The sequence below is a fragment of the Galeopterus variegatus genome, unplaced genomic scaffold (assembly GCF_000696425.1).
Source record: "Galeopterus variegatus unplaced genomic scaffold, G_variegatus-3.0.2 Scaffold12428, whole genome shotgun sequence".
Lineage (NCBI taxonomy): Eukaryota > Metazoa > Chordata > Mammalia > Dermoptera > Cynocephalidae > Galeopterus > Galeopterus variegatus.
In genome coordinates this window covers 33,396-41,765 of record NW_007738539.1, presented here as the reverse complement: position 1 = coordinate 41,765, position 8,370 = coordinate 33,396, and the positions used below count along the sequence as shown (strand labels likewise).

The 8,370-nt window shown below is 37.9% G+C and overlaps 1 pseudogene; it reads left to right on the top strand.

Annotated features, from left to right (window-relative positions):
• The first annotated feature begins 7,184 nt into the window (after nt 1–7,184).
• Nucleotides 7,185–7,756, top strand: LOC103581140 (annotated as a pseudogene).
• Nucleotides 7,757–8,370: the final 614 nt, after the last annotated feature.

The window sequence follows — 8,370 nt, the reverse complement described above, 5'->3', positions numbered from 1 at the left end:
CCAGAGAGTGGAGACACTGACCATATGCATTTTATCATTTGGGAGGTGATTTGGACCAGAAGTGGCTTCAGGTGACAGAGTCTTGAGGAGGTGATAATAGAGGTTTGACCGACTCGGGAAGATCTGATTCTGAGGATCGGAATACAAGTTGATGAAGGGTTATTGGTGGCCCGTGACACATGGTGTCCAGTGTCAAAAGAGTTATGTATTAATTATAGCCAACTGAAATGAAGGCATTTCTGATAGGAAGGCTTTCTGCCCTGGGTGACTGCTGTAACAGGTCATTTTGAAGAATACATGGAACACAAGGAGTGTTGGGGTGCTGACTGCTTATCTGTACTGAGGAACTTATACTCAGGTTTTAAATTCCTAACAATACATGGACAGAAACCCAGATTATTTTTATTAACATTGTAACAGAATCTATTATCTCTTATAGAATCAGGGATAATATAGATAAAAATCAGATAAGAGTCTAATACTACTGACTGACTAATTACTACATGTATTTAAACACCTATTTATTAAGGCTCTTATGTGATAGCTAAGACACTTACTGTTCGAAAAGGGTAGGATGTTGATAACTGCAGTGGGAATTGGTCCTCTACCTTCTCTGGTGATTTTGCGTATCATGTTAGTGAATTGATTTTCTGCTTACACCTAAAGACAAAGAAAAGTTAAGGTCTCTGAAAGTAGACTGTAATTTTTAGTGTAAGAAACAACTCACATGGAGAATTTGAGAATCTCAAAGATGCACGCTCTCAAATAATTTTGTTGTGTCCACTGGGCTGAAACAGAAAAACAGCAAAACACATGTTTTGAATGTACATTTTCAATTACAATGCCAAATGAACTTATTTTTTCCAGGGTTCTCATGTAACTTTAGGAAATGTGCAGGAAAAAAAAGAGGACCAAAAGTAACGGAAAGGAGAAAAATGGAAGGATTTGGATGCTAAAATTCACAACCCCACACTGAATCTCCCGAGCCATAAAAATTAGCCCCTGTCTGATGAGGCTGTTCTTGTCTTGCTTGAAGTTCTAAAATGCCTCTTCTAAAAAGATGATTGTTTTTCAGTTACACACTTCAAGTGCCCTCCATGTCTCTCTAGTTTATCCCCTCCCCACATTAGTTTTAGTCAGATGAAAATGAACTCTGAACAAGTTTGGCCAAAGAGAAAATAATGTCCTTGAATATGTGTATAAATTATCGGTGTGAACATGCTTTTCAGAAGTTCTGCATCCAATGTGCCAGCTTGAGCAGATGACAGTCTTACACTATCTACTTACTGGCTGATTGATTGGTACTTGGACTCAACAGTGAATTACCCTACATAAAGTTAATATGTAGGGAAAGGAATCCAATGACTTGGGAAACTGGGAATGTGGAAGTGGATTTTATGTGAAATCTGCCCACTCATGCACAAACCACGTCCTGTGAAAGGGCCAGGAAGTTACCTTCACCAGGGCTCTAAGGAATACACTGAGGAAGGACAACATTAGGGTCAGGAGTACGGTTTGAAATCGATGCAGTGGAAATGAGCTTCTTGATTTTAATATTGACTTAATGAGGATCATGAACATTAGGATGTAACTACCAGAGAAGAGGTGGGGAAAGGTATCAGAATGTGCAGTAGGAGCACTGTGTAGGCTGAACGGACCAACCAGCAAAGAATTTTGGCAAACAAGAAAGTCCTTCCTTCTTCTCTAATGTAACAGAATTCTATCAAGTCTCATAATTGAGCCACCATCAGTGTCACTGCCATTAACCAATTCCCTGGCTGTGTAGGTTCACTGCCTCAGTGTCCCTTTAAAGAAGGAGAGGTCAGGTGTGATAACAACACAAGCGTGAACATGCTTTTCAGAAGTCCTGCATCCAATGTGCCAGCTTGAGCAGATGACAGTCTTACACTGTCTACTTACTGACTGATTGATTGGTACTTGGACTCAACAGTGGATTACCCTACATAAAGTTAAGATGTAGGGAAAGGAATCCAATGACTTGGGAAACTGGGAATGTGGAAGTGGATTTCTAATGTGAAATCTGCCCACTCATGCACAAACCATGTCCTGTGAAAGGGCCAGGAAGTTACCTTCACCAGGGCTCTAAGGAATACACTGAGGAAGGACAACATTAGGGTCAGGAGTACGGTTTGAAATCGATGCAGTGGAAATGAGCTTCTTGATTTTAATATTGACTTAATGAGGATCATGAACATTAGGATGTAACTACCAGAGAAGAGGTGGGGAAAGGTATCAGAATGTGCAGTAGGAGCACTGTGTAGGCTGAACGGACCAACCAGCAAAGAATTTTGGCAAACAAGAAAGTCCTTCCTTCTTCTCTAATGTAACAGAATTCTATCAAGTCTCATAATTGAGCCACCATCAGTGTCACTGCCATTAACCAATTCCCTGGTCGTGTAGGTTCACTGCCTCAGTGTCCCTTTAAAGAAGGAGAGGTCAGGTGTGATAACAACACAAGCACGTGTGGTGAAAGTTCTTCCTGGCCTTCCTCGGATGGACCTGTGTTCCTTCCACGGAGTCACCAGTCAAGGAAAATAGCAAGACCATTTTTAACTTATTGAATCCTGACTATACCACAGAATACATGTAGTATTTAAAAACTCTGCATTATTTGAATGTCAAATTACCCTGTAATTATTTCTTAGTTCAGGAGTGTGGAGTTAGAATTGATGTTCTCAGCAACTTAGAAGATCTCCACATTGGCTCCCCAAACCTATGAAAATATAGGCTATTTAGATAGGGAGACCATCTGCAAGTCTCTGGCATTCTCATTTCTAATAAGAGTCAAAACCATGTACTGCATCATGGGGATTAGTATGCTATTAACTACTTAAAAGATTCAGGATGAACACATATCACATTTTCATTGAACTTTGCAGTTTGACTGGTGAGGAATGACAAGGAACAGGGGGCTTAATCAAGTAGTTACTAATATCATAGCTCCTGTTCTAGGAGTGGTCTTATTAAAATATATTAGTGTGGCCATTTAGCACAGTGATATCAACATATTAATGCTTTTACCTGGTCAAGTTTTCAAATGCCAACAGTGCCATGCTCAAAAATTTCTACATGCATGCATATACATACATATGAATGCATGTGTACATGCATGTATATAAATATATAAAACAAAATGCAGTAGTCTCCCCTTATCCACAGTTTTGCTCTCTGTGATTTCACTTACCTGAGGTCAATAGTGGTCCAAAAATGTTAAATGGAAAATTCCAGGAATAAACAATTCATAATTTTTCAATAGCATACCAATCTAAGCAGTGTGATGAAATCTTGCATATCCAGCTTTGGCCTGCCTGGGATATAAGTCAACCCTTTGTCCAACATATCCACACTGTATACATGACCTTTGGTCACTTAGCAGCCTTCTGTGTTATCAGATTGACTGTCGTGGTATTGCAGTGCTTGTGCTTAAGTCACCCTTACTTTACTTAATAATGGCCTCAAAGCACAAGAGTAGCGATGCTGGTGTAACGTTGTAATTGTTCTGCTTTATCACTAGTTATTGTTGTTAATCTCTTATTGTGCCTAATTTATAAATTAAACTTTATCATAGATATATACACATAGGAAAAAAAAGCACAGTGTGCTCAGGGTTCGGTACTACCTGCAGTTTCAGGCATCTACTAGGGGTCTTCAAACATATCACCTGAGGATGGGGGGGAGATGTTGTATTTGTAACCATGATCCAAATTAAAAATAAAGTGTTATAAAAACCACTGGAGTATCCTTCGTGACTTTCTCCTATGGCATCCTCTTCTCTCCCTACCAAACATAACAATCTTGACATTTCTGTTGACTCTTCCCTTGATTTCCTTTATATGTTTACCAACGATCTGCTCATTTCTGTCTTTGAACTTCATATAGATGTAGTAACGAATGAGTCCCACAGGATTCCAATTCACCATCAGCCAACATGTGAGAGAGTGACTTAGGGGAATCTCTGACCTCTGTGGGTCCCAGTGCTCTCCATTTTAGGATTGCCAATCACACTTAACAGAGAGAACTTACAGAAAAGCCTTTTTAGTTTGGAAGACATCAACCAGGAGACAGAGGGTGAACTGACAACTGGCTCTCCAATCAACTGAGGGCTGGGGTTTATATAGGTAAATGTATCAGGGCAAGACAGGATGCTTTGAGTTTTTGTAAAGGAGACAGGATGTCTGTTTTTGTTACAATCTTAGTTAACCATTAAGGGTGAGCTATAAAGGAAAAACAAAATTAGTTCTGCAGTGTATAATTGAGTGTGTGGGGAGGATTTCTCCATTTACAAATGGAAGAATATAGCAGTGGTTTTTTTTATCTAAAAAACATATTTTTAAAACTCATGATTTTGATTTCTATAGCTGTAGTTTGTTTTTTTTACCTACTTCTGTAGTATCTATTCAATAAAACATATTTTTTCTCTTTTACTATTTTTCTCTTTTTTTCTCTCCATTCACATTGTTCTTTCATCCACATAACTTTCAGATGTTAACAGTTTTCTGCTATACACAATTACAGCTGCTAAACATATTTTTAAACATGGTTCAAAGTGCATATCTGCAAAACATATGCAGGTTCCTGAAAAGGAACTACTGGACTACGGGGTATACACATCTGTTTCTGTGTTGAAGATACAGTGTTTGTACCATTTTCACATAAACTAGGAGCATAAGACAGCTCTTTTGATCCACATCTTTGTCAACACACTTGTTATATTGAGATTTACAATTTTCCCCCAATCATGAAAGTATAAATTTTATCTTGCTGCAGTTTTAACATGCATTTCAATGATTATTAATGAAATAGAACAAACTTTTTTGAGTGCTAGCCACTTGTGTTTTCTCTTCTCTGAAAAGTCTTTATGTGACTTTCATGTACTATTTTTATTTTTTGTTTTATTTCTTGATTTTTGTAGTTCTATGTGTATTCCAGCTAACAGTCCTTTTATTTTTTCTGCAGATAATTTGTGAGAAATATCTTCTCTCCGTGTGTAAATTGTCTTTTCTCTATGATGCCTTTTGATGAATAGAAATTATAAATTTTAATGTAGTTGAATTCATCAAACTTTTCAGTAACCCTTTATATTTTTTAAGTCTTTTAAAGAGCAACCCCTTTCTACACCTTGTATGAATTTATTCAAAGATAATTTTTTATCAGTTTCTATATTCCAGGTTCTGTTTCGGGGTATTTGTTTGGGGGAGGGATGTTTATTTGAAGGGGTATTTATTTATTTGTGTATTTTGGCTGTATATCTTTTAAACACTTCCTATAAGTAGGAATGCCTTCTGCTACAGAAACCAAATTATTGCTTATTCCTCATTCTTTCTAGCAAATAGACCATGGTGAGGGGATCCAGGTAGGTTTGGCCAATAAGATATATCAACCTTGACACTGAATCTTATGCAAGGGGCAAAAATGCACACATAAGAGAGAATCAACACAGATGACAGCAGAGACAGCATTTTTCAGGGCTTTATGCCCCAGGTGATGGCAGGCACTCTGCGGTGTTGAGCAGGCCATGGAAACCATACAGGAACCCTCACCAGGTATTAATCAGGCATCAGTTCGCAATAAGGCTGCCAGGTCTTTTTAGCTTCTGTTTCTTTTACAAGTTTGGTTCGTTGGCTTTTTTGGGTTGCTTATCACATGGGGATGGGGAAGTGACAGGGAAGTATTTTAACTGAAATATACATTTTTGCTTAGCTTTTTCTTTCAATTAAAATATATATGATCGACATGCCTATACACCAATAGATTAATGTCCTTTATGCTTTTATTTTCTGATTTCTTCATGCATGCACTAAAACAAAGAATTTTAACGTAATTGGATTATATGTGCTACATTATTATTTTAAACTTTTAAAAATTTCTTGACTGTTTCCCATCACCACTACCCCTCAACCCCAGACTAATAACCTGATTTGTAATCGTCTTCCCCTTTTTTCTATGCTCATATAATATGCAAATTGTCATTGTTTGTCATAGATAAATGGCACAATGTCAATAACAGTTCTGTGCTACTTTTCCATATCCAGTGAAAACATCTCATCCCTCAAAGTTAACTGATGGAGTTATAATTCAGTCTCTACTGAACAGCTGCTTAATATTTCATGATGTAGCAGAACTGCTATTTATTCAGCCATTTCTCTTTAGGATGATTCACTTGGTTTCGGTCATTTTGCCCCTGTAAACCATGTATCAACACAAACAGTTGAATAAATACACTTACTTACTGGTGCTTTTATTTTAATAGCATAGATTCCTGGAGTGGAGTTACTGGATCTAAGAGTATCTATATTTTTAAATTCAAGGGAGAAAATAAATAAACAAACAAAGAAAAGAAAGATACAACAATCACAACAATACATTGAACTTTCCAAAGGACAAAACAGAACTGAGGTTACCAAAGATGGGAAAGGGTGTGTAGAGGGGTAAGGAAGGAATTGGTAAAGGGCCATAAAAAACCATTACATTGTATAATGTTGAACGTACTCATCATTCTGATTGAAACATCACGTATTGCAAACAGGTGTTGATATTCATCTCTGTACCGCATAAATATGTGCAATCAACTAAGTTTCAATAAATTTTTTTTTTAATTAAAAAACATTCAACTTGCATTTCTAAAGAAGCTCTAACTATTCACATTTATACCAATAAAGAGTAATAAAGATTTAACTTCATCCAAGACAGCAATGTTTTCACTATTTGTCAATTTGATGGGTAAGAATTGGTAACTTGTTATGTTATTTTGCAGTTCGCTGACTAGGAATGAATTTAAGCATCTTTTTTCATGGTCATTTGCATTTCCTCTATTGCAAACTGTTGATCCATATTCTTTGCCCAATTTTCCAATTTGGGGGGAAGGGGGTTGTCTATTTCCTACTGATTTGTAGACACAATTTATTTTAAATCCGAGTCCTTTGTCAAATATAGGTATTGCAAATATTGTCACACTGAAAATTTCCTTTTACTTTTTTAGTATTGCTTTGTAGTGAACAAAAGGATACATTTAAGAGTGAAAAATAACAATGAAGTTTTTAAAAAGGATAACATACACTACAGTATCCAAACACTCCAATAATTATAAGGAAAATACAAAATTTAAAATCACAATAAGATACTACTACACATGCACTGAAAGAACTAAGATAAAAAAGACTGTGATGTCCATATGTGGAACAACCGGAAATTTCAAATGCTGCTACTTGAAGTATAAGGTGGTCCTGTTGGGCCGTGCATCCCCCGCTCCCTGCCATGCGGGTCTGGAGCCGCGACCTGCCAAGCGCTACGGGGGCGCTGCTCGGGAGCGTGTCCCGGGCAAGACCGCGCTGGTCTCGCAGTTCACGAGCGGCCGCTTCCCGGAGCAGCGCGGTCGGTGGAGGAGCTCGTCAGCAAGGTGATCAGGGTGTGATCATGGACCCGGTGGGCGCCGAGCCCCTGGTCCCCCTCAAGGACCGCTACATCAAGAACAGCGACGGCTTCGTGGTGCTCTACAGCTGTGGAGCTAGGCCTCCTTCAAGGCCGTGTGGCCGCTGAGGGAGCGCATGAGCTGGATGTGGGGTCCAAGGCTGTCCGGCTGGTGCTGGTGGGCACCAAGGTCGAGTGCCAGGTCACGGCCAAGAGCAAACTGATAGTGGACCAGGTGTTCACACAGGTGGTGCATGAGATGGAGTTCCCAGCCCTACTCGGGGCAGAGCTTTCGGACATCCACTCTCCCCATGCCCAAGATACGTAGCTATCCAAAGGATTCACTGGCTAATATGCACGGGTAACATGTTCCACACTTTTTCTGAGTTCTCAAGCTCAGTATTCGTACCCAGTGCCTTTTTAAAGAAAGTTACTGAGCCCAAATCAAGTGGTTACTTCTGTATGTTAACTCAAACCAGTGCTTCAAGCTGTCTTCAGATCACTCAACAGCCGGTGAAAACGTTGCAACTTTGTTTACTTCTGATAGTGATATAAGAAGAAACCAAAAATAGCATTCCTTTTTCCTTTATGGAGAGACTGATTAATAAGGTAATTCCAAGTACAATCTCAAATTATGTGAAATATGAAAACATACTTATATCACACCTGAAATAAAATTAATTCTGAATGAAGTAAAGATTTAACTGAAGAAAAATTAATATAAAAGCATTAGAAATTATTTGTGATAAATGTCGAGTATAAGAAAAACCTGTTAAAAGCAAAATACCAACACCAGAAACTATACTGGAATCAACTGCTAAAACTTTCTAGAACACTTAAAAGTATCTATACAAACAAAAATATTTAAACATATTTAGAATATATTTAAATGTTAAAATATTTAAATATATTTAAAATATTTAAGACAAATTTAAAAGTACA